The following is a 24965-nucleotide window of genomic DNA, read 5'->3' as shown; positions in this document are numbered from 1 at the left end:
GCTGGCCCATAACAGAGTGGCACGTTCTGCTCTTAATTGTAATCAGAGGGCTGATATAAATACTATGCCTGCCAGTCTCTATTGGCTAAGAGTTGATGAGAGACTGACTGCCCCACTTCTTGTTTTTTTTAAGAAACATTAATTTGTTGAAAATCCCAAATTGTTTGCATAGTCAACTTACACACAGCTCTGACACACACACTTATCCCATCAGACATGCCACCAGGGGTCTTTTCACAGTCCCCAAATCCAGAACAAATTCAAGAAAGCGTACAGTATTATATAGAGCCCTTATTGCATGGAACTTCCTTCCATTTCATATTTCTCAAATAAACAGCAAACCTGGTTTAAAAAAACAGATAAAGCAACACCTCACGGCACAACGCCTGTCCCCTATTTGACCTAGATAGTTTGTGTATGCACTGATATGTAGACTCCTTGTGCCTTTAAAAAAAAATGTATGTAGTTGTATGTATGTAACCGATGTGAAATGGCTAGTTAGTTAGCAGTGGTGCACGCTAATAGCGTTTCAATTGGGTGACGTCACTCGCTCTGCAACCTTAAGTAGTTGTTCCCCTTGCTCTGCAAGGGCCGCGGTTTTTGTGGAGCGATGGGTAACGATGCTTCGTGGGTGTCAGTTGTTGGTGTGTGCAGAGGGTCCCTGGTTCAAGCCCAGGTTGGGGCGAGGAGAGGGACAGAACCTATACTGTTACATGTAGTCCACTATGCAATCTGGTTTCAGAGCTGGTCATAGGTGCACCACAGCCACTCTCAAGGTCCTAAACGATATCATAACCGCCATCAATAAGAGACATTACTGTGCAGCCGTATTCATCAACCTAGCTAAGGCTTTCGACACCATCAATCACAACATTCTTATTGGCAGACTCAACAGCCTTGGCTTCTCAAATGACTGCCTCGCCTGGTTCACCAACTACTTCTCTGATAGAGTTTAGTGTGTCAAATCGGAGGGCCTGTTGTCCGGACCTCTGGCAGTCTCTATGGGGGTGCCACAGGGTTCAATTCTCGGGCAGACTCTCTTCTCTGTATACATCAATGATGTCGCTCTTGCTGCTGGTGATTCTTTGATCCACCTCTACGCAGATGACACCATTTTGTATACCTCTGGCCCCTTCTTTGGACACTGTGTTAACTAGCCTCCAGACGAGCTTCAATGCCATACAACTCTCCTTCCGTGGCCTCCAACTGCTCTTAAATGCAAGTAAAACTAAATGCATGCTCTTCAACCGATCGCTGCCGCACCTGCCCGCCATCACTACTCTGGACAGTTCTGACTTAGAATATGTGGACAACGGGAGCACGTGATGCCGCGGAGCTGAGCAGACGTTGACAAACCGAGCTCTTCAAAGTTATTCTATTATTACCTAAATAACAACGTTGAAACAATATTCTAACATCGGCTGAGAAATTGTTAAGTACTTACCTTCCCAAAGAGCCATGGACCTCCGACCGAGAGGCAAGAAGGATGACCAAAACGTTGTTGATTCCCAAGATAACGCCACCGCTAGCAAGATTAGCATTAGCCCTCATAACTCAGACGACAGTTCCAGACTGTTGCTCTCGGCAGCCTCTTGCGAGCCTGCCGACATGCTGGCTACTCTCCTCCGGGAAATTCAGGATGGTAACAAAGGTCTTTCTATGAAAATTGATAAGAAATCGGCTGATAAGAAATTGGCTGAACTCCATTCTTCCATTGACGACCTGAAATCCTCCTTGAATGATCTCCTTTTGAGAACGACTGAGGCTGAGTTGCGCATTAGCACAGTTGAAGATACCACTGCTCGACATGACCAGGTTCTGATACAACTGCAGAAGACAACGCCTACCTCAAAAACAAAGTAGATCAGATGGAGAACCAGAGCAGACATAGTAATATCCGTGTGGTGGGATTGAAAGAGGACAGCGAGGGCCGTGACCCGGTCCGTTTCTTCACTCAATGGATCCCGGATGTCCTAGGCATAATCAACTTCACCAAGCCGCTGGAAATCCAACGCGCCCACAGAACATCAGCGCCGAAACCCCGGACAGATGAACCCCCACGGGCCGTCCTGGTCAGGTTCCTCCATTTCCAAGACAGAGAGAAGATACTGCAACTCGCAAGAGCCAAAGGGGACATCACCATCAATGGCAAGAGGGTCAGCCTTTTCCCGGATATGAGCGCCGATCTCGCCAGACGTCGCAAGCAGTTCAGACCTGCCGCCAAAGCACTGAAGGAGAAGAACGTCACCGGCTACCTCATCCACCCTGCGCGGATGAAAGTTCAGTACAAAGGCTGAAGCCATATCTTCAACACACCGGGAGAAGTGTTCACTTTTCTCAAAGAACTGAACCGCGTCTGAAAAACGGTCTCTCTGGGGGATAAGATCCAGTTTGTTTGTTTTCTCTTATCTGGGCTGAACTTCTGATATCTTCTTGGAATTTGGATCCGTTTACCCCGCTATCCGGTCGCTATTATTGATTTGTACATTTTCAACTAACCGTTTTTTTTCCCCGGGGTGAGTTCTATTACATTTACAGGAGAGTATATTTTGGTTTAGTCAATATCCACTGGGCGAGGCAATAAGTGGGATTAGGCCCACTGCTTTCCCCCCTTTAATGTTTCTCCTCTCCAGTAAAGAGACTCAAGCAGCCCTTACCGTGGGCAGTAAACATTCAGCCATAAATGTTTATTCACAACGTTTGTTTTCAATTTAGAGAACTCGCAGGTTTTAGTTTACGCCATGGTTTAGCTAGTAAGAGCAAGATGGAAAGCGAGCAGCAACGTATCTCTACAAGTGTATTCATGTTTGATTGTTGGGATTGTTGTTTTAGTCTGACAATCGGGGTGGGCGGGATTTTTTTTTCCTTCTTTTTTTCCATGTTTATTGTGGTTTCCTTCCTAAAGAGACACATAGGTCACTTCTGCCTTCAAACCAAAGTTGAAATATTTCCTGACTATTTACATATGAGAGATTTCCATTCGGTTACATATTTGAAACCCAACCTATGCTTAATCCACAAAAATATGTCACATTCAACGTAAAAGGTCTTAACAGCCCGATTAAAAGGAAAAGAGTCTGTACATACCTTAAGAAATTAAAGGCTGACATTGTGTTTCTACAAGAAACACATCTTACAGCCAGCGAACACAAGAAATTGAAGAGGGAATGGGTAGGACAAGTTTTTGCGTCCTCTTTTAACTCCAAAGCAAGAGGAACTGCAATTTTGATAAGTAGACACATACCCTTCTGTGTCAACAACACCATCTCTGATCCCTCGGGCAGGTTTGTTTTGGTGCAGGGGCATATGTTTTCAGAGTCTTGGACCCTATTGAATATTTATGCTCCTAACTTCGATGACCATATGTTTATACAGAATGTCTTCCTTCAGGTCGCTCAGGCACCACCAGGATGGCTACTGGTTGGAGGAGATTTAAATTTTTGTTTAGATACAGTTCTTGATTGGTCCTCTGATAAACCCTCACTTCTTACCAAAGGCGGCAAGCTCACCATGTCATTCATGAAAGATCTTAACTTACTAAACATCTGGAGACAGTTGCACCCACAGGATAGGGACTACTCTTTTTATTCACACCCACACAAGACACACACACGCATAGATAACTTTTTACTATCGACCTAACTGTTTCATAGAGTGTTAGATATCGAGTATCTCCCCAGATTGCTTAGTGACCATTCTCCTCTGGTATTATCAATCTCAATTCCTACCAAGGTAAATAGAGCATATAGATGGAGACTAAATTCTACACTCCTAAAGCAACCTGGATTTTGTGCATTTATCAAAGAGCAGATCAATATTTTTACTTTGACAAACAAACCCTCCGCTCCTGACAGTTTCATTCTTTGGGACACATTGAAAGCCTATCTGAGGGGACAGATCATTTCCTATACTAAAGGGTTGAAGAGAAAACACAGTGCTGAACTGAATATCCTTGAATCTGAAATCTCTGAGCTAGAGAAAACCTACCAAAGAGGCCCGACTAAAGATCTATACAGGCTTTTGGTAAATAAAAAACTGAAATATAATATTCTGAACACATATCAAGCTTAGAGGGCTATCACGAAATCAAAACAGCGTTATTACGAGCTTGGAGAGAAAGCTCACAAAGTATTGGCATGGCAACTGAAAGCAGAGGAAAGTAAGAAGACAATTAATGCTATAGAAACTCTTACTAATGAGATATCTTTCGACCCTACTGAAATTAATAATACTTTTAAGAAATACTATGAAGACCTCTACACTTCCCAATCAAGCGATAATCTATCAGAGATCGACTCCTTTCTCTCCTCTCTCAACCTCCCATGCCTGTCAGAGGAAGACAGAGAGCACCTGAGTGAACACTTCTCAGCTCCTGAGTTGTTGGAAGCCATTAAATCCTTACATTCTAATAAATCTCCTGGGGAGGATGGCTTCCCTCCAGAGTTCTATAAAGAATTTAGGGAGCTGTTGGTCCCCTACCTTATGGAGATACTTAAAAAAGCCAGGGAAGACAGCTGCTTTCCAGAGTCTTTCTCTCAAGCAGTGATTACTATAATCCACAAGAAAGGGAAAAACCCGCTAAAGTGCACCTCTTATAGACCAATCTCTCTCCTTAACACAGACTGTAAACTGGTCACCAAGATGCTATCTAGGAGACTGGAGTCATGTCTTCCCCTGTTGGTCAACCCAGATCAGACTGGCTTCATAATTAATAGATTGTCCTCCAATAATCTCAGAAGGTTCTTTGATATAATTCACCTTGCTAACAAAAACAAAATACCTAGTGTTGCAGTCTCCCTCGACGCTGAAAAGGCCTTTGATAGGGTTGAATGGCCATACCTTTTTCGCGTCTTGGAAAAGTTTGGTTTAGGTACCGTGTTTGTAAATTTGATAAAATCACTCTACAAATCTCCTAAAGCTAGGATTGCTACCAATGGGATTACTTCCTCCTCTTTCCCTCTCTATAGGGGGAACAGACAAGGTTGCCCAATTAGCCCCCACCTCTTTGCCCTCGCCATCGAACCGTTAGCTGAGGCTATTAGAACGTGTCCTGACATACATGGCTTTGAGGTGGGCCCCCAGACCCATAAGTTATCATTCTTTGCGGACAACCTTATCTTATTTCTAACAAACCCAGAACACTCCCTCTCTCACTTGCAGATCCTACTACAGTGTTATAGTTCTTTCTCTGGATATAAGGTTCATTTTGATAAAAGCGAAATCTTACCGTGGTCTGTCTTTGACCATCATACCATCAAGCACAAGTTTCCTTTTAGATGGTCGCCTATGGGCTTCACATATTTGGGCATAATGGTGGATGGTAACCTGAACAACCTCTATAAACTCAATCTGGCCAGCTTGTTGCAAAAGGTGGAGGGTGACCTGTGTAAGTGGATGGACTTGCCCCTCACTCTACTGGGTAGAATCAATGTGATTAAAATTAATGTCCTGCCCAGATTTCTATATTTGTTTCAATCTCTCCCTATCCCTGTGCCCGCAGCATTCTTTTCCTCTCTCGACAAGCTGACCAGACGGTTTATCTGGCATGGCAAAACCCAGAGGGTTAGCCTGGACAAACTGACCCTTGATTACGGTCAAGGGGGCTTAAACCTCCCCAATTTTAGAATGTACTACTGGGCTGCACAGTCTAGGTTTCTGGCTCAGAGGTTTGACAATGGTCCCTCTCCCTCATGGTTGAACATTGAAAAGCTTGAGGTAAATGATGACACGGGGGCAGAATTGTTTTACAAATGGGACAGAAAATCTATAAAAACCATCACAGACAACCCTTTAATCATACATTCTGTCCTGGCATGGTGCAAACTGCATGAGCTGTTCAGACGAGAGGGATTTCTATCCCCTAAAACCCCTTTATGGAACAACAGACTGATCCCTATGTTTTTCCAGAATAGTAACTTTAGACCATGGTCTGATAAGGGGATCACTCTTCTGGAACACTGTTATGAGGAGGGAGTTCTTATGTCTTTTGATCAGCTGAAACAGAAATACCACTTGTCTAACAGGGACTTCTTTAGCTACATACAACTACGAAACTTTATTAGGGTGACTCTAAAGGGACAATGGAACCTACCTAAGATGTCACCTATTGAACAACTCTGCCATGCAGACCAACCACTGTTCAAGACCATTTCCCGTGTTTACGATGCTTTACGATGCTCTTATGTCAGGACTAACGCTGCCTGAGCTAGATAAACCCCGACTTAGATGGGAAAAAGATCTGGGTATTGATCGTGATGGTGTTACATCCACATTGAACTCCAGATACAGACTGATCCAGTTTAATTTCCTCCATCAGCTCTATATCACCCCATCTAGACTGCACAAGTTCAACCCTGATATCTCCTCCCTATGTTTTAGATGTGGCTCAGATGAAGGAACATTCCTCCATTCCACTTGGCAGTGTTCAAAGCTACACGGTTTCTGGCAGGGGGTATGCGATACCATATCCTCAATTCACGGGGTTGCATTCCCTTTAGACCCGGAGGTCTGTCTACTGGGTAACTTTACTAACACCAATCTTAGGCAAAGCCATACTATAAAGCTAACAGAAATATTGCTAGCGATTGCCAAGAAATGTATTGCCTTGAAATGGAAATCGCATTCCTCCCTGCCAGTTGCAATGTGGCTATCGGAAGTTAATAGTTGTATCCCACTGGAGAAAATCACTTACTGCTTGAGGAATAAGTTAAAGACATTTTACAGAATTTGGCAACCTTTTATTGACTATATGGAGAATCTCCCCCCACATCACATTGATTGAATCTCTAGATAATCCTTATATAATGTTTCACACGTAATGTATAATATGTAGCTTACGGCAGGTGACTATATGGTCCAATGTCTCATCATTATTATTTTTATTTTACTCTTTATTATGACATTTATGGATTATGTGTGGTTGTATATATAAATACTTTTTTTATTTTTTTGTTACGCTCGTCTGTTACTGTCACTTTGTCCTATTGTTGTCTAATATCTTTTCACTTTTGTTTTGAATGTGCCGAATTGGAAAATGCAAAAATAAAATATTCAAAAAAAAGAATATGTGGACAACTACAAATACCTAGGTGTCTGGTTAGACTGTAAACTCTCCTTCCAGACTCACATTAAACATCTCCAATCCAAAATTAAATCTAGAATTGGCTTCCTATTTCACAACAAAGCCTCCTTCACTCATGCTGCCAAACATACCCTCGTAAAACTTACCATCCTACTGATCCTCGACTTCGGCGATGTCATTTACAAAATAGCCTCCAACACTCTAATCAACAAATTGGATGCAGTCTATCACAGTGCTATCCGTTTTGTCACCAAAGCCCCATATACTACCCACCACTGCGACCTGTACGCTCTCGTTGGCTGGCCCTCGCTTCATACTCGTCGCCGAACCCACTGGCTCCAGGTCATCTACAAGTCTCTGCTAGGTAAAGCCCCGCCTTATCTCAGCTCACTGGTCACCATAGCAGCACCCACCCGTAGCACGCGCTCCAGCAGGTATATATCTCACTGGTCACCCCCAAAGCCAATTCTTCCTTTGGCCGCATCTCCTTCCAGTTCTCTGCTGCCAATGACTGGAACGAACTGCAAAAATCACTAAAGCTGGAGACTCTTACCTCCCTCACTAGTTTTAAGCACCAGCTGTCAGAGCAGCTCACAGATCACTGCACCTGTACATAGCTCATCTGTAAATTAGCCCATCCAATCTACCTCATCCCCATACTGTATTTATTTATTTATCTTACTCCTTTGCACCCCAGTATCTCTACTTGCACATTCATCTTCTGCACATTCTACCATTCCAGTGTTTAATTGCTATATTGTAATTACTTCACCACCATGGCCTATTTATTACCTTACTACTCTTATCCTACCTCATTTGCACATGCTGAATATAGATTTTTCTACTGTATTATTGATTGTATGTTTGTTTATTCCATGTGTAACTTTGTGTTGTTGTATGTGTCGAACTGCTTTGCTTTATCTTGGCCAGGTCGCAGTTGCAAATGAGAACTTGTTCTCAACTAGCCTATCTGATTAAATAAAGGTGAAATAAAAAATGTAAAAAAGTTATGTCCTTGAGCTATTCTTGTCAATCCATGTTCTGTATTATGTCATTCCATATTATGTTTCATGTTTTGTGTGGACCCCAGGAAGAGTAGCTGCTGCTTTTGCAACAGCTAATGGGGATCCTAATAAAATTCCAAATACCAAAAAGTTCATCAAATTTCTGCCCTGCTAGAGCTGCCCGGTCAACTGTAAGTGGAAACGTCTATTAGATACAATGGCTCAGCCGTGAAGTGGCAGGCCACACAAGCTCACAGAACAGGACCGGTGAGTGCTTAAGCGCGTAGCGCATAAAAATCGTCTGTCCTCGGTTGCAACACTCACTACCGAGTTCCAAACTACCTCTGGAAGCAATGTCAGCACAATAACTGTTCGTCGGGAGCTTCATGAAATGGGTTTCCATGGCCGAGCAGCAGCATTCAAGCCTAAGATCACCATGCACAATGCCAAGCTTCGACTGGAGTGGTGTAAAGCTCGCCGCCATTGGACTCTGTAGCAGTGGAAATGCGTTCTCTGGAGGGATGAATCACGTTTCACGATCTAGCAGTCTGACGGACGATTCTGGGTTTGGAGGATGCCAGGAGAACGCTACCTGCCCAAATGTATACTGCCAACTGTAATGTTTGGGAGAGGAGGAATAATGGTCTGGGGCTGTTTCATGGTTCAGGCTTGGCCCCTTAGTTCCAGTGAAGGGAAATCTTAACGCTACAGCATATAATGACATTCTAGACGATTCTGTGCTTCCAACTTTTAGGTACATTTTACAAAAGCTGGATCCCATCTAGACATGACCTCAATGCCTGTAGGGATCGGAGTAGACATTTGAATCTGACTAAAGGAGTACATAGATTATTATTTTTTATTTATTTATTTATTCTTTTGGGGGGAATAATTAGTGTTTTTCTTTCACCCTTTCCCTATTTCCCCATGTTTTCTGCGTTAAAGTTCCCCAGTTTTCACCCCAAACAGTAGGTGGCGGCATGCACCTCTTAACATATGTTTGTGTACCTCCATAATACCCTTGATGAAGAAGAAGTAGATGAAGAAGAAGAGTCGCACCTGGAGACGAATGGATGGTTTTCAGTCAGTCGTCCTGCACTAGCGGTTCTGGGGGCAGGGGGGGGCAGTGCCCCTGTGACAACAATTTTGGACCCCCTTGTGGCCCCCCTAAATGTGGAGTATGAAATCATTTTTACATAACACATTTTTGCTATCGTTCTTTTTTTACATGCTTTATTAGACAGTGGCAACGCGGAACATGGTATTTTGCCTGCTAATGCATGCAATGCAGTAAAGAAAACGATATGACAACAATAACGTCTAATGTAACTGGCCCCTCTAACAGTACAACTGGCCCCAGCTTGGCTCCCCAAGTTGAAATGGTCTAGAACCGCCACTGTCGTCCCGATGAGCTCCTTAGTTACCAGCTAACTACTGTAGCTAGTTTATGCTGGCTAGCCCGCAACAACAGCAACATGGTGCTTCTTTTAAAAGAAAGTGATGTTTATTTCGATGGGAGAGGGAGAAATAACTTGTAGTATTGGTCACCATCTGGATGTCACCATGACATGCCGAATGACCAGCGCAACGGTTGCTTCCAATGATTTATAAATACACTAAAGGACTAATAGGGGGCGCTGTGTTGAAGCCACCTTGCCTCCATTTTGGCACTTCCCCATCAATCAATCAATCAATCAATCAAATGTATTTATAAAGCCCTTTTTACATCAGCCGATGTCACAAAGTGCTATACAGAAACCCAGCCTAAAACCCCAAACAGCAAGCAATGCAGATGTAGAAGCACGGTGGCTAGGAAAAACTCCCTAGAAAGGCACAAACCTAGGAAGAAACCTAGAGAGTAACCAGGCTCTGCGGGGTGGCCAGTCCTCTTCTGGCTGTGCCGGGTTGAGATTATAACAGTACATGGCCAAGATGTTCATAGATGACCAGCAGGGTCAAATAATAATTGTAAAAATTATTTTGGATTTGCCATTGGAACACAGGAGTGATAGTTGCTGATAATGGGCCTTTGTATGCCTATGTAGATATTCCATAAAAAATAGTCATTTCAACATTAACAATCTCTACACTGTATTTCTGGTCAATATGATGTTATTTTAATGGACAAAGAAAATTGCTTTTCTTTCAAAAACAAGTACATTTCTAAGTGACCCCAAACTTTTGAATGGTAGTGAATATATATATATATATATATAATTTTTTTATTTAACTAGGCAAGGCAGTTAAGAACAAAACCTTCATCAGATGAACCGCAACATGTCAGCTAAAGCGATTTAATTCATGAATACATAAAACAACCAATGTCAGCCTTTAAACGTTTTATTATCCAAATGTTTAAAGTGCGTGTGGGCGACGGAGAGAATGCATTTGACTGGTAGGGCATTCAGGAGGAACGGAAAAATGCATGTCAATTCATAAACCGTGTGCCATCGAAAATCTCTTCCGAACTATTTTGCAATCTATACAGCTCTCTGCCAATAATTACATTTAGGGGATTGGTGAATTCTAAATTAATATCTAAGAGGCATTTTTCATTAGGGCAAATTTGGAAAATGACATACGCAAGAGACTGGTTGGACCAATAACACCGGTGCGCAAGTTCCTGACCACCCTTTTGGTAGTGTCTGTCGTATGCGTCCTTTGCTGGTACAAGCCCACCATACATCAGTTATAGGTGCTGTGAGGTTAAGAATTTTCTCCTGTGCTTCCAAACCTAAGTCAGTCACAATAACTATTGCCTTACAGCCATTAAAATCACCTAAGTTCTTGGTGCCATTCTTGTATCTATAACACTGTTACTCACCAGGAGTTAAAGTGAACCGAGGTGGGTTGGCCGAGTACTTCAATCTGGCCAACCCAATCCCTGTACAGTTATCCCTTTAGGTGGGCTGTATTTTTCCACGATACTAACACATACTTTCTCATTATCTTCTAGCCCTTCCTAACAGTTACTCCCCCTTACCTAAGTTGGGGAGGCCTCTTTCCTGGTATTTGGTTTCAGAGTTATCACAATTCGACAGTTCAGTTAGCCTTGAATGCCTCAACTCTACCCAGCTCATATTGCGAAATAGTTACACAATGGTCTAGTCACACACATTATGGAATTATGACTCTAACACATTTCATACAATTATATGATTTCAGGGTGGAATCCTTTAGTCATTACTTGAAACATATAAATTCCTTTATCAGTCCACCAGCTGGTCGAACGTGAGGGTGGTGTCTCTGCAGGCCAACTCCCGATGGACGTCCTCGCGCAGACTGCAGCGGTAATGGTCGATCAGGGCCCTGTCGCTCCATCCCACGCCAGCAGCCAGGGTCCTAAACTCCAGGGCGAACTCCTGAGCACTCCTCGTCTCCTGCCTCAGATGGAAGAGGCGCTCACCCGCCGCTCTACCCTCGGGCGGGTGGTCGAAGACGGGTGAAGACGGGTGAACTCCTCAAACTGGTCAAACGCTGTATCTCCCTCTCTCCACATGGCGTTGGCCCACTCCAGGGCTTTCCCGGTGAGGCACGAGACGAGGGCGGACACCCTCTCACGGGCCGATGGAGCCGGGTGGACGGTGGCCAGGTATAGCTCCAGTTGAAGCAGGAACCCCTGGCAGTTCGCAGCCTCTCCGTTGTACTCCTGGGGCAGGGAGGACGAATCCCACTGGAACCAGGTGGAAAAGGGGCGCTCAGAGAAGACCCCGGTTGTGCTGGTGGAGGCGCTGGAAGAACTCCCTGTCTCTCCCAGCGGTCCATAGTCTGGACAACGCGGTCCATGGCGATGCCAAGATGGTGAAGCATTGCTGCGTGCTCCCGGACGCGCTCCTCCACCCCTATAACCGGGGCATCTGCTCCTGCTGACTCCATACGAGCGGTCGGTGATTCTGTAAGGGTGCGTACTGGTGGCAGGGAAGTCAGGCGCAGGAGATCGAACTTGGTATAAAACGGAGCAGTTTAATAAGTGCTCAAAACTCGGAAAACCAAAAATATACAAAATAATACAAATGGGTACAAAACCCGTCGCACACCAGAACATATCTTGCACAAAGCTTACAAAAAAACAATCACCGACAAGAACAATGAGGGGGAACAGAGGGTTAAATACACAACATGTAATGAATGGGATTGGAAACAGGTGTGATACAAGACAAAACAAAACCAAAAGAAAATGAAAAGAGGATCAGCGATGGCTAGAAGGTCGGCGACTTCAACCGCCGAACGCCGCTGGAACAAGAAGAGGGACCAACTTCGGCGGATGTCGTGACACAGCATTTGTGGGTTTGATTACAGGCTTTTTCTGCAGAAAGTACAGATTGGCTCATCAGATCGCATTTCCCAACACCAATCTTAAAGGATTTTTGGGAGAATTTAAGACCTAAATCCTCGCAAAACAGATGTTGGTTTTCGGAGTATCCACCCTTGGGTTTTTGACAACAGGCACTTTTCAGAGGGAGCTTGCGGTTCGGCATCTCACATCCCTCGATGAGCCAATCATTTGGATACAATCATCAGCAAAACAAACTGTAACATACAATTTCCATACACCATTGCACAACAGGTCAAGAAAGGTTTCTTTGCCATCAATGGGTTCCCAAATATGTACAGAGTAATAGATAGCACCCACATTGCCATAAAAGCACCATCCCAAAACAAGTTAAACTAGAATATGTGAACAGAAAAGGTGATAGGTTATATGGTGCGTAAAAAACTCTACTGAATGTGGGGGCATGGTGGCCAGGTGGAACGCACGACTGCATTACAGCAATGTTGGCCTATATGCCTACAGGAGGAAACTGGTGAGGATGGATGGCTTATTGGTGACTGTTGCCTACTCATTTGAAGTATATTTGCCATTGCTGAAGCACCTTGAATTATCGTAATGGTCCTCTCTTTGTAGCCATGTTTTACTGGTCAAACCAAACCGAGTAAGCAAAATAAAATATTTTGGATGTACTCAATCGCTGACACTAGCATCAGTCTCGGAAAAAGTATTGTATTTCATGGTACTGCTTTGTATATTCCCACGGCCATTAAAGGGATGATTTTGACCATATATGATTAATTAGGGGCGTTTCGAAATGCAAATAGCCAAGGTCATGCAAGAGCACCGAGTCTGAGAATGATTTATCAATAGTTATCTCCTACCGGTGTGTGTAAGACGCTCCTAGGATTGTTTGATAAATCCCACATTCTAAATTTCGTTCGTAAGTAGTATTTTAGAATAGTTTCAACGGATATTGATAAATGAGGCCCCTGGAGATACAAAAACTTTTCTGCTGCATTCACAATTATGTCAAGTTTTGTTGATTTCTTGTTAGTTCAGCATCCCTCAACTGATGAACAACACTTTAGCAGGCTGTAGGACATCCATTGCCATTTCTTCCTCATTTGCACTTGCTCCTTCGGCTATTTGCACTGCTTCTGGTGGACAGCCCAGATTCTTGCTACTTCAACCTCCTTCATCCTTACAGGGCACTCCTGGAACTCGGGAATGTGGTTCCCACCACAATTGCAGCACCGTGTATCCACCGACTCTTGCACAACATATTTATTCCGTCTGCACACACTTGCCACTTGGCCAAACTTTTTACATTTAATCTTTTACCGCATATGTCATAGAAACCTTTCATCAAATAGCAATATCACCGATAGGCTTTCCTCTTTCCTTCCATTTATCATACGGTTCAATCGACGTGCATCCACCTCTCCTGGTAGGTGGTGCTTTAGATTGTCAGCCTCAATTTTCACAGTGAAGGCAGAGATGACACCTTTTACCGGTACCCTGATCAGAAAAAGCTTTCTACTTCATACTCCTATAACTCCCTGAGACACAATGCACTTTCCTTTTGTTCTTCTGACATAAGATGATTCTACAACACTTTGATTAACTCCACCTTTCCCAGGGCATCCTCCACCATCTCCTTGACCGCAAATAGATCTCCCAAAAACAAATCCATAAAACATACTCTACATCTTTCTTAACAACTTTAGCCCATGCTGTGTTCATAACCAAGTGGGAAGTGGGAATTTACCACATACAACTGGGAAAAATCCACTTGAACAGTGCTCCAACTGGTAATTACTAGTGGGAAACTCGTCTATCGTCCCTGAGTGTACCTATGACCTCCTGGAGCTGCTAGAGAAAGAGTGGGAGACATTCAGGGGAAGAGGGGTCTAGATATGGGCTATGGTGCTGGACTGCTGGGCCTACTGGCACTAAAGAAAGGCACAAGTCAGGTCCATTTCCAGGACTATAATAGTACCGTTATAAAACAGCTCACGCTGTCTAACGCACTGCTAAACTGTCAGGTGGAAGGACAAGACAATGAGACAATTATAGACGAAGAATAGGAGGAGGAGGACAAGAAAGAAAGGAAGGAAGAGGAAAAGTCAAAAGAGATGAAGAAGAATAAACAGAAAAAACAGGAGGGACAGGATGGCAGCATATCACCCAAGAGGCAAGCCCTGGACCCCTCCTAGCACCCAAAGCCGTCCTGCTGCCGTTTCTTCTCAGGCGACTGGACAATGTTCCTAGCGCTGGTCCTCAAAGAAGATGCATCCCCTAAATATGACGTAATCTGAGTTTGAGTAGACCATTTACAACACAGCATACTACTCAGCTCTTCACAACACCCTCCAGACTGTTGGCCCCGGGATGAATGGTCTACCCGGCCACCAAGTGCAACTACTTTGGGGTGAGTGCTGCACCTGTTTGAATAGTTTGTGGTGGATATGGGAGTGTTTGATATGGAGAAACTGTGGGATGTGGGCCAGAAGCTACAGAGACATGTCGTAGCGATGCGCTTCAAAGCAGAGGATCACTGGTTCGAGCCCAGTATGGGGCAGTGGGGCAGTGGAGGAAGTTAAGCTGTTAGCAGTACACTGATTTAGAGCTCGGACGATAAACCAAAGGTAATTGACACAGACCATAGTCATCACTTATCGTAGGCATTTTGCTAATACCGTTCATTACCATAAGTAGCCTATACTAGAGAACTGTGTAGTTTCAAATTAAATACGTTTTTTAATATGGATGATTGTTAATTGTACAATTGATGGCTACAACCATCAAGCTAGTGGTACTGTAGTAGTTTAAAGCTGCAATATGTAACTTTTTGGGCGACCTGACAAAATGCACATAAATGTGTTTTATAGATCTGTCATTCTCATTGAAGAAAATCTAAGAAGCAGTAGATATGTTCTTTGTGTGCTATTTCTATGCTTCCCATTATTACATTTTGTTTTTGCGTGTTTTACTTACTGTAGGCTACATAGCCTAGCAAGCAGGTATAACAGTCTGGCTTACTACCTTTGTGGTAAAACCTTGTATGTCAAATACATGAGGTGCACTTGATTAAGAAAAGTAAGCAGATTAAGGAGGAGTTTGAGAAGCTTCACCAGTTGCTACCAGAAGAAGAGGGGACCAGGATAGCTGCACTGATGGGGGAAAAGAAGCAGAAGTCTGATGATAAAGAAGATTGCGGAGATTAGCAAAAATATATGACATTCCATTATCATGGCACTGTTGTAACTTGCAAACTAGGCCTATAACAAGCATACGTCAAGTATTTCAAATGATTTGTCTCAAATGTATTTAGCAGGACATCTTTACACGTACAGTACATACTGTACAAGTGTCTGTACAGCACTCAATGTGAACATGTGAAAGTGTCTTCAAGTCAGTTTCCATTTGTTAAGTGTATGTTTGTGAAACTAAAAAGAAAAGCTGTTTGTGTTCATTTTGGATCATGTGGACATAAAAGTGGTAGTTGAAGTAGGTGCAATATATGACTTAAAATAAGATGCCATTTCATGTCACCTCTCTTTCACTTCCTATATAGACCATTAGAATAGGACTGGTGCCAGTAACTGAAGTGCAGGAGAAAAGCGGAGAGGAGGTAAAGCAATAAAGGTCTTTACAGGGGGGATTGATGGAGGGGGGGTGGAGGAAGGAAGGGAAATGGGCTCAGTGACCTTTGCAGGAGATTCCCCCAGTGTTGAAACGGCACCATGAAAGCCAGGCTTGTTTCTGAAGTCCGCCGCAAAATGTCAATTGCAACTTATCCCACCTGCCCAAGGACGGGGTCTGAAAGTGGAGTCTGGAGTCACTGTAGTGTAGCCCATCTATTCTACAGTGGGGCTCTATGTGGTCTCTGTGTCTCCTTCTAATGTCCTGCTGAGTAAATTCACCTTTTCAAATTTTAAGGCAGCAAAATGTGAAGGCTGTGCAAAGGGTGTGTAGACTTTCGCTAGTCACTGTATTAGTGTCAAGATTGACATGCTTTTATCCTAAAATATTAATTTCACTTCCCATCTAGCACATAATGTTCTGTCCTCTGGTTATTTTGTATACAACCTTCCCACAACGTTCTGCGAATGGTGCAGGATAGTTTTTTGGCTTTGGAACATTCTCAGCAGATTTAACAAAATTGACAAAATAAAATTTTTTCTTGGTATTTCATTACTTTAACAGAACGTTTCCTAAAAGTTAAAACATCGTTACAACTAATTATATATTTGGTCATGTTCTAAGAACGTTCTCCAGCTGGTTTGACATTAGGAAGAGATGTTCTCAGATAGTCCATAGAATGTTTCTTAACGATGTTCTCTTGTGGGAATTTAAATACTGCATAACAGCATAACATTTCCACCAGGTTTCCTCATTGTTGTATTTAAAGTAATGTTCTCAAATTGTTCCCGAGAACGTTAAGAAACAACGCTCTTCAGTGTTTGAACGTCAATACTTCAATATAACATATCCTACAGGTTTCCTCATGGTTCTTTTTAAAGTAATGTTCTCAGAACGTTTAGAGAATGTTAAGAAATAACATTCTTCTGTGGGAATCTCAGTGCCTCAGCATAATGTTTTCTGCAGGTTTACTCATGGTTCTGTTTAAAGTCATGTTCTCAGAACATTACAACTTTACATAAAAACCATAAGAAAACATTAGTAACATTCAAAGAACGTTCTAAGAATGTTATTGAAAAACACATACATTATGTTCTCAGCTACATCAAAACGCTCTCTATCCTCTATCTTGTTAAGTGTGTTCAGGTGTGTTGGGCGCAGCTACTAATTTTTCTTCTTCTTCTCTGGTATAATGACGTTTGCAACAATTGGATGTGCATTCTGCCACCTACTGTGCGAGTGGATAATAAAGATCCCCAAAAATAAATAACGTGGGGTAAAAAATATTCATACAGATGATCAAAAAGAAGGTTAAAGTAAACAAAATCAACCTGCATTTCTGTTAAAATTCTAATCAGGTCCCTACACAGGCTTAGAAGTATCCTGTGAGGGAGGGATGTTTTCTGGTGACAGTAGTACTTGAAGCCCCAAAAACTTTTTCAGCTTAAGATACAATGATGTTCAGCTTCTTAGACCTCTTGGACCTCTTGCAGTACAATTAATAACAGTGGCTATAAATGATACAAAATACACGTTCTTTACAATGAGTGTATCCAGATCTCGAAGCAGTGTGCCGATGCGTGTATCACTTTATCAGTCTGAAGCTTTGTTTGATCACGTGATTTTTCAACCCGTGTGTTGCAAAAAGCGAGATCCCACTGATTTCGCCATGATTCCGGTGCTTTCTTCGATTCCAAGCTGCCTTCAAACACCTACCTGTATTGGACACCGTACTTACAAATATAGTGAGGATTTCGTACAATAAGTTTCACCTGACCGGTAGCTTAGCGAATAGAGTAGGGATCTATGGAACATTCAGGGATGTGAGGTTCGATCCTGTTGAAGATTGTTTTGAAAATAGTTTTATGTGAAACCACACTTTCTGCACTGTTGATAAAATGATTTGTTTTATTTAGTATAGTATAAGCTTCTGTCTTAAGTCGCAAATGACTTATCGCTGCGCCGTGGAGTTTTGATTAAAACAGTGGAGAACTGTAGCCAGTGGTGCATAGTGTCTGGTATGAAATAAGAGGAGGGGAGCAATGTCATAAATACCTGAGCAGAACCTTTCAGGTGAGAGTTTTGGTTCCGCCCTGGAGGACAGGGAATGGTACACATCCCTGTTCATGCCGTTGGCTCTGTTGGTCGAATTCTGTGAAACTTTTGTGATGTGGTTTGGGAGAGGCGTTCAATGCTGTCAGAGACTCAGCATTGATGCCTTTTGATGGTTGTGTAGGTCTGGAAAGAGTATGGCTTACCAACTGTAAAGCTAATAAGCCTTTCGCTGCTCATACTGTAGCTTTAGTTTGTGTCTATTACGTTATGCAGGTAGGGATCCGGTTATTTGGTCGAGTCCGCCCTAGCACCTGAGATGCTACACAGGCAAAAGATTTACGGTTGCCTTGGTGGGCGGACTAGTTTATTTTTCTTTGGTATATGTTTGTTTGTATTATTTGTCTTGTTTAAGTCACAACATCCCCAGACAGACCTCCAGGGCTGGCCGTCTTTGGAAGGGGCTATTTTGAATAGAACGCAGCATCCAGTCTTATGAATTCTTCTTTGTCGTCAGACTCCAGTCCCCCTGCAGACCAACGTTGTGAACTCGCGCCCACTAATTAGCCACACCTGATCAGTTTGAATAGACTAAAATGAACAGCTTTGTATGAGTTAAAACACATGCTTGCTAGCGCCATCCTGGTGGCACAGAAGTTCATAGGTTCAAATCTCCCTGATACCATTACACCAAAAATGCATGATCAGTGCCTAAGCAACTGTGTTTCTATCTGTGCTTAGAGTTCAACACAGTTAACATAAGCTGGCAGTATTATTGAAACATTTAGTGAAAGTTTTAACGGACAAATTGCAATTTACCTAGGGTGGCGGGGGGTGCGCATCCAAAATAGAGGAGGGTTATCCCCTCCAAAAATTGTGCATTTTTTCCCTGGTTTACATTCTCTCTTTTGTAGGTTTTAATATATACTGCTCAAAAAAATAAAGGGAACACTTAAACAACACATCCTAGATCTGAATGAAAGAAATAATCTTATTAAATACTTTTTTCTTTACATAGTTGAATGTGCACACAACAAAATCACACAAAAATAATCAATGGAAATCCAATTTATCAACCCATGGAGGTCTGGATTTGGAGTCACACTCAAAATTAAAGTGGAAAACCACACTACAGGCTGATCCAACTTTGATGTAATGTCCTTAAAACAAGTCAAAATGAGGCTCAGTAGTGTGTGTGGCCTCCACATGCCTGTATGACCTCCCTATAACGCCTGGGCATGCTCCTGATGAGGTGGCGGATGGTCTCCTGAGGGATCTTCTCCCAGACCTGGACTAAAGCATCCGCCAACTCCTGAACAGTCTGTGGTGCAATGTGGCGTTGGTGGAGGGAGCGAGACATGATGTCCCAGATGTGCTCAATTGGATTCAGGTCTGGGGAACGGGCGGGCCAGTCCATAGCATCAATGCCTTCCTCTTGCAGGAACTGCTGACACTCCAGCCACATGAGGTCTAGCATTGTCTTGCATTAGGAGGAACCCAGGGCCAACCGCACCAGCATATGGTCTCACAAGGGGTCTGAGGATCTCATCTCGGTACCTAATGGCAGTCAGGCTACCTCTGGCGAGCACATGGAGGGCTGTGCGGCCCCCCAAAGAAATGCCACCCCACACCATGACTGACCCACCGCCAAACCGGTCATGCTGGAGGATGTTGCAGGCAGCAGAACGTTCTCCACGGCGTCTCCAGACTGTCTCGTCTGTCACATGTGCTCAGTGTGAACCTGCTTTCATCTGTGAAGAGCACAGGGCGCCAGTGGCAAATTTGCCAATCTTGGTGTTCTCTGGCAAATGCCAAACATCCTGCACGGTGTTGGGCTGTAAGCACAACCCCCACCTGTGGACGTCGGGCCCTCATACCACCCTCATGGAGTCTGTTTCTGACCGTTTGAGCAGACACATGCACATTTGTGGCCTGCTGGAGGTCATTTTGCAGGGCTCTGGCAGTGCTCCTCCTGCTCCTCCTTGCACAAAGGCGGAGGTAGCGGTCCTGCTGCTGGGTTGTTGCCCTCCTACGGCCTCCTCCACGTCTCCTGATGTACTGGCCTGTCTCCTGGTAGCGCCTCCATGCTCTGGACACTACGCTGACTGACACAGCAAACCATCTTGCCACAGCTCGCATTGATGTGCCATCCTGGATGAGCTGCACTACCTGAGCCACTTGTGTGGGTTGTAGACTCCGTCTCAAGCTACCACTAGAGTGAAAGCACCGCCAGCATTCAAAAGTGACCAAAACATCAGCCAGGAAGCATAGGAACTGAGAAGTGGTCTGTGGTCACCACCTGCCGAACCACTCCTTTATTGGGGGTGTCTTGCTAATTGCCTATAATTTCCACCTGTTGTCTATTCCATTCGCATAAAAGCATGTGGCATTTATTGTCAATCAGTGTTGCTTCCTAAGTGGACAGTTTGATTTCACAGAAGTGTGATTGACTTGGAGTTACATTGTGTTGTTTAAGTGTTCCCTTTATTTTTTTGAGCAGTGTATAATTTATTCCATCCTAGCCAAATATCCTCCTCTGCTTGCATTCACCTCCCCTATATCAAGGTGTTTTGGTACTTCCCTTATGCACTACAGTGCCTTGCAAAAGTATTCACCCCCTTGGCATTTTTCCTATTTTGTTGCATTACAACCTGTAATTTAAATGTATTTTTATTTGAATTTCATCTAATGGACATACACAAAATATTCCAAATTGGTAAAGTGAAATGAAAAAAATAACTTAAAAAATGACAAAACGGAAACGTGGTGTGTGCATATGTATTCACCCCCTTCGCTATGAAGCCCCTAAATAAGATCTGGTGCAACCAATTACCTTCAGAAGTCACATAATTAGTTAAATAAAGTCCACCTGTTTGCAATCTAAGTGTCACATGATCTGTCACACGATCTCAGTATATATATACACCTGTTCTGAAAGGCCCCAGAGTCTGCAACACCACTAAGCAAGGGGCACCACCAAGCAAGTGGCACCATGAAGACCAAGGAGCTCTCCAAACAGGTCAGGGACAAAGTTGTGGAGAAGTACAGATCAGGGTTGGGTTATAAAAAAAAGATTAGAAACTTTGAACATCCCACAGAGCACCATTAAATCCATTATTAAAAAATGGAAAGAATATGGCACCACAACAAACATGCCAAGAGAGGGCCGCCCACCAAAACTCACAGACCAGGCAAGGATTGCATTAATCAAAGAGACCAAAGATAACCCTGAAGGAGCTGCAAAGCTCCACAGCGGAGATTGGAGTATCTGTCCATAGGGCCACTTTAAGCCGTACACTCCACAGAGCTGGGCTTTATGGAAGAGTGGCCAGAAAAAAATAAGCAAACATGTTTGGTGTTCGCCAAAAGGCATGTGGGAGACTCCTCAAACATATGGAAGAAGGTACTCTGGTCAGATGAGACTAAAACTGAGCTTTTTGGGCATCAAGGAAAACGCTATGTCTGGCGCAAACCCAACACCTCTCATCACCCCGAGAATCCCATCCCCACAGTGAAGCATGGTGGTGGCAGCATCATGCTGTGGGGATGTTTTTCATCGGCAGGGACTGGGAAACTGGTCAGAATTGAAGGAATGATAGATGACGCTAAATACAGGAAAATCCTTGAGGGAAACCTGTTTCAGTCTTCCAGAGATTTGAGACTGGGACAGAGGTTCACCTTCCAGCAGGACAATGACCCTAAGCATACTGCTAAAGCAATACCCGAGTGGTTTAAGGGGAAACATTTAAATGCCTTGGAATGGGCTAATCAAAGCCCAGACCTCAATCCAATTGAGAATCTGTGGTATGACTTAAAGATTGCTGTACACCAGCGGAACCCATCCAACTTGAAGGAGCTGGAGCAGTTTTGCCTTGAAGAATGGGCAAAAATCCCAGAGGCTAGATGTGCCAAGCTTATAGAGACATACCCCAAGAGACCTGCAGCTGTAATTGCTGCAAAAGGTGGCTCTACAAAGTATTGACTTTGGGGGGGTGAATAGTTATGCAGGCTCAAGTTTTCTGTTTTTCAGTCCTATTTCTCTGTTTGTTTCACAGTAAAAAAATATTTTGCATCTTCAAAGTGGTAGGCATGACGGTGTAAATCAAATGTTGTGTAAATCAAATGATACAAACCCCCCCAAAATGTATTTTAATTCCAGGTTGTAAGGCAACAAAATAGGAAAAATGCCAAGGGGGTGAATACTTTCGCAAGCCACTGTACACTTTTCCGCACGCTAACTTTTACTATACCACAGGTCAATATAGTCTACCAGTCTACAGTCTATCCTGCTCTTTATAGTGACAATATTCAGATCTGAAATAGGCTAACTAGCAATATACCACACATAAAAACATTCAAACCTGAATCAATTTTCAATATGAAGAATCGACAAGAGCAAATACGAATAGCTGATAGGCAGAAGAGATGCAAGGTGCGTCATTGCACATGAAACAAACAGATCCCCTATTGATTTTGTTTAGGGACAATACAATTACCCTACCTATACTAGCCTACAACACCACAGTACAATGAATAATTGCATTATTGTTTTCAAGTGAAAACAAAATTCTTCTCTAGGCGCAGTGAAAATGTCATTTGAATAATGGAGCAAAAGCCCTGTGATTTGAATGTTTCATTCGATTTGGATCAGTTGTGGGTCTATTCTTGACAGTTTATAAGGTCTAAAAAGGCACAGTAGCAGGCCATTCTGGCTGTATTTTTAATTCTGATACTGAATGCACTGCAGTGGATGCTCCTCAAAGCAGGAAGGGGAGGACCATCCTCAGTGAATTTCAATAAAAAAATAAAAATGGTAAAACATTAAAGTTATCCTTTTTAGATAAAACAATATTCCAAATATAACCACACATGTCACAAAATAATTGATTAAAACACTGTTTTGCAAAGAAGGTCTACAGTAGCCTCAACAGCACTCTGTAGGGTAGCACCATCGTGTAGACAGAGGACAGCTAGCTTCCTTCCTCCTCTGAGTACATTGACTTCACTACAAAACCTAGGAGGCTCATGTTTCTCACCCCCTTGCATAGACTTACACAATAATTATGACAACTTCCAAAGGATGTCCTCCAACCTATCAGAGCTCTTGCAGCATGAACTGACATGTTGTCCACCCAATCAAAGGATCAGAGAATGTATCTAGAACTTAAAGCATAAGCAGCAGCTAGCTAGCTGGTGAGTTGATGACTCAAAGAGATAATAACAATGGTTAAACAAATTAAGAAGCAAGAGAGAAATAGAGAGAGAGTGTCATTTTTTTCAGTTTCACTTTGCTAGAAAATGCAGCTTGCTAGTTTAGCCTACTGAAACACTATGCTCAAACAGCTAGCTGGCTATAACTATCCAACACAACACTGGAAATCTTCCAAATTAAGGTAAGCTTTTGGTTTTACAATGTTTTTGCCACCAGGGCCCGCCGATGTAACTGCTTACTGAATGTATACTGTAATGTCACTGCATGATTGTAGCAGGTTTACTTAGGTGATAATGCCCTAGAAGCCAGTGTTTGGAGGATAAATTGGCACGGGTGTTGTTAGGCCCGAGACGAAGTCAAGGGCCGGCAAACTGTATCAATATATACTCCAAACACCTGCTTTGAGGATATTATCACATTTATACAAAGGGTTAATAACATATTCAAATAATGATTGACATATTTTCATTTAAAGCATTCTTTTTATTAATTTATTCATACTATTTCATCCTTCCACAAGATATAGTCCCGACACAAATCTAGGGTTGCTACCCAAGCGTTCAATCTATCGGTTTGGAGATGCGACCCAGTCGTTCAGTCTTTTTGTTCTGTATGTATGGACACGACCCAGTCATTTGTTCTAAATGTTCCATTGCCATACTGGCTGGCAACGTTCTTATCCCTTGCATGCTAGCTAGCAAATTACAGCTAATGTACAGTCAAGTCAAATATTCTGCAGCCAGAATAACAGCAAATTAGCCGCATTTGTATTTGTTTATGCTGTTTTCTAGTGACATTTGTTTGGATACATCCATAACAATGAGCCAACAACACAGTTAACAAAATCACTTCAAACTGAAGCTGGAAAGACTTCAAACTAGCTGCACTTGTTTTTACCTTTTTTCAATTGACATTTCTTTATATCCATAAAAAATGATGCCTGCTGATTCATGATTTCGACTGACTGAGAAACGGTTCCTGCCTGCCTGTCTGTCTCGTCACGTTCATTACTATGGGACAGCTGGAGATCGAATTTCAATATTGAAACTGTTTATACAAATCTCCACTGTCAAAAACAAAATCTTTGAATAAAAGAAATGTGAGATAATGTCTAGATGCTTTTTATAGTGGAGATCAAGGTATAAAATGCTTGACTGTGCTGATGAGACAGTGGATTGCGAGGGTCAGATGGAACAGAATAAATAGGCATTTTAACGTCATAGATTTAGACAGTGGTAACTTGTGAAATAGACACCGGCTAGAATGTGGTTTTAACCAATCAGCATTCAGGATTAGACCCATTCATTGTATAATTATGAGTTAGTTCTATTAGCCATGCTGACAATGACGTTACCTTAGGGGCGACAGGTAGCCTAGTGGTTAGAGCATTGGTTAGAGCGTTGTTCCCCGGTAGGCCGTCATTGTAAATAAGAATTTGTTCTTAACTGACTTGCCTAGTTAAAACCTGTTGGGGCTAGGGGGCAGTATTTGCATGGCCGGATAAAAAACGTACCCGATTTAAACTGGTTACTACTCTTGCCCAGAAACGAGAATATGCATATAATTAGATAGATAGAAAACACTCTAAAGTTTCTAAAACTGTTTGAATGGTGTCTGTGAGTATAACAGAACTCATATGGCAGGCCAAAACCTGAGAAGATTCCATACAGGAAGTGCCCTGTCTGACAATTTGTTCTC

General features: G+C 42.9%; 1 pseudogene; it reads left to right on the top strand.

The window, feature by feature from the left end:
* Positions 1-5310: 5310 nt before the first annotated feature.
* Positions 5311-15000, top strand: LOC123728792 (histidine protein methyltransferase 1 homolog; annotated as a pseudogene).
* The last annotated feature ends 9965 nt before the right edge of the window (positions 15001-24965 follow it).

This window comes from Salmo salar, chromosome ssa18 (assembly GCF_905237065.1).
Source record: "Salmo salar chromosome ssa18, Ssal_v3.1, whole genome shotgun sequence".
Lineage (NCBI taxonomy): Eukaryota > Metazoa > Chordata > Actinopteri > Salmoniformes > Salmonidae > Salmo > Salmo salar.
The sequence above is the reverse complement of the archived record's forward strand: the minus strand, read 5'-3'. Positions and strand labels throughout refer to the sequence as shown.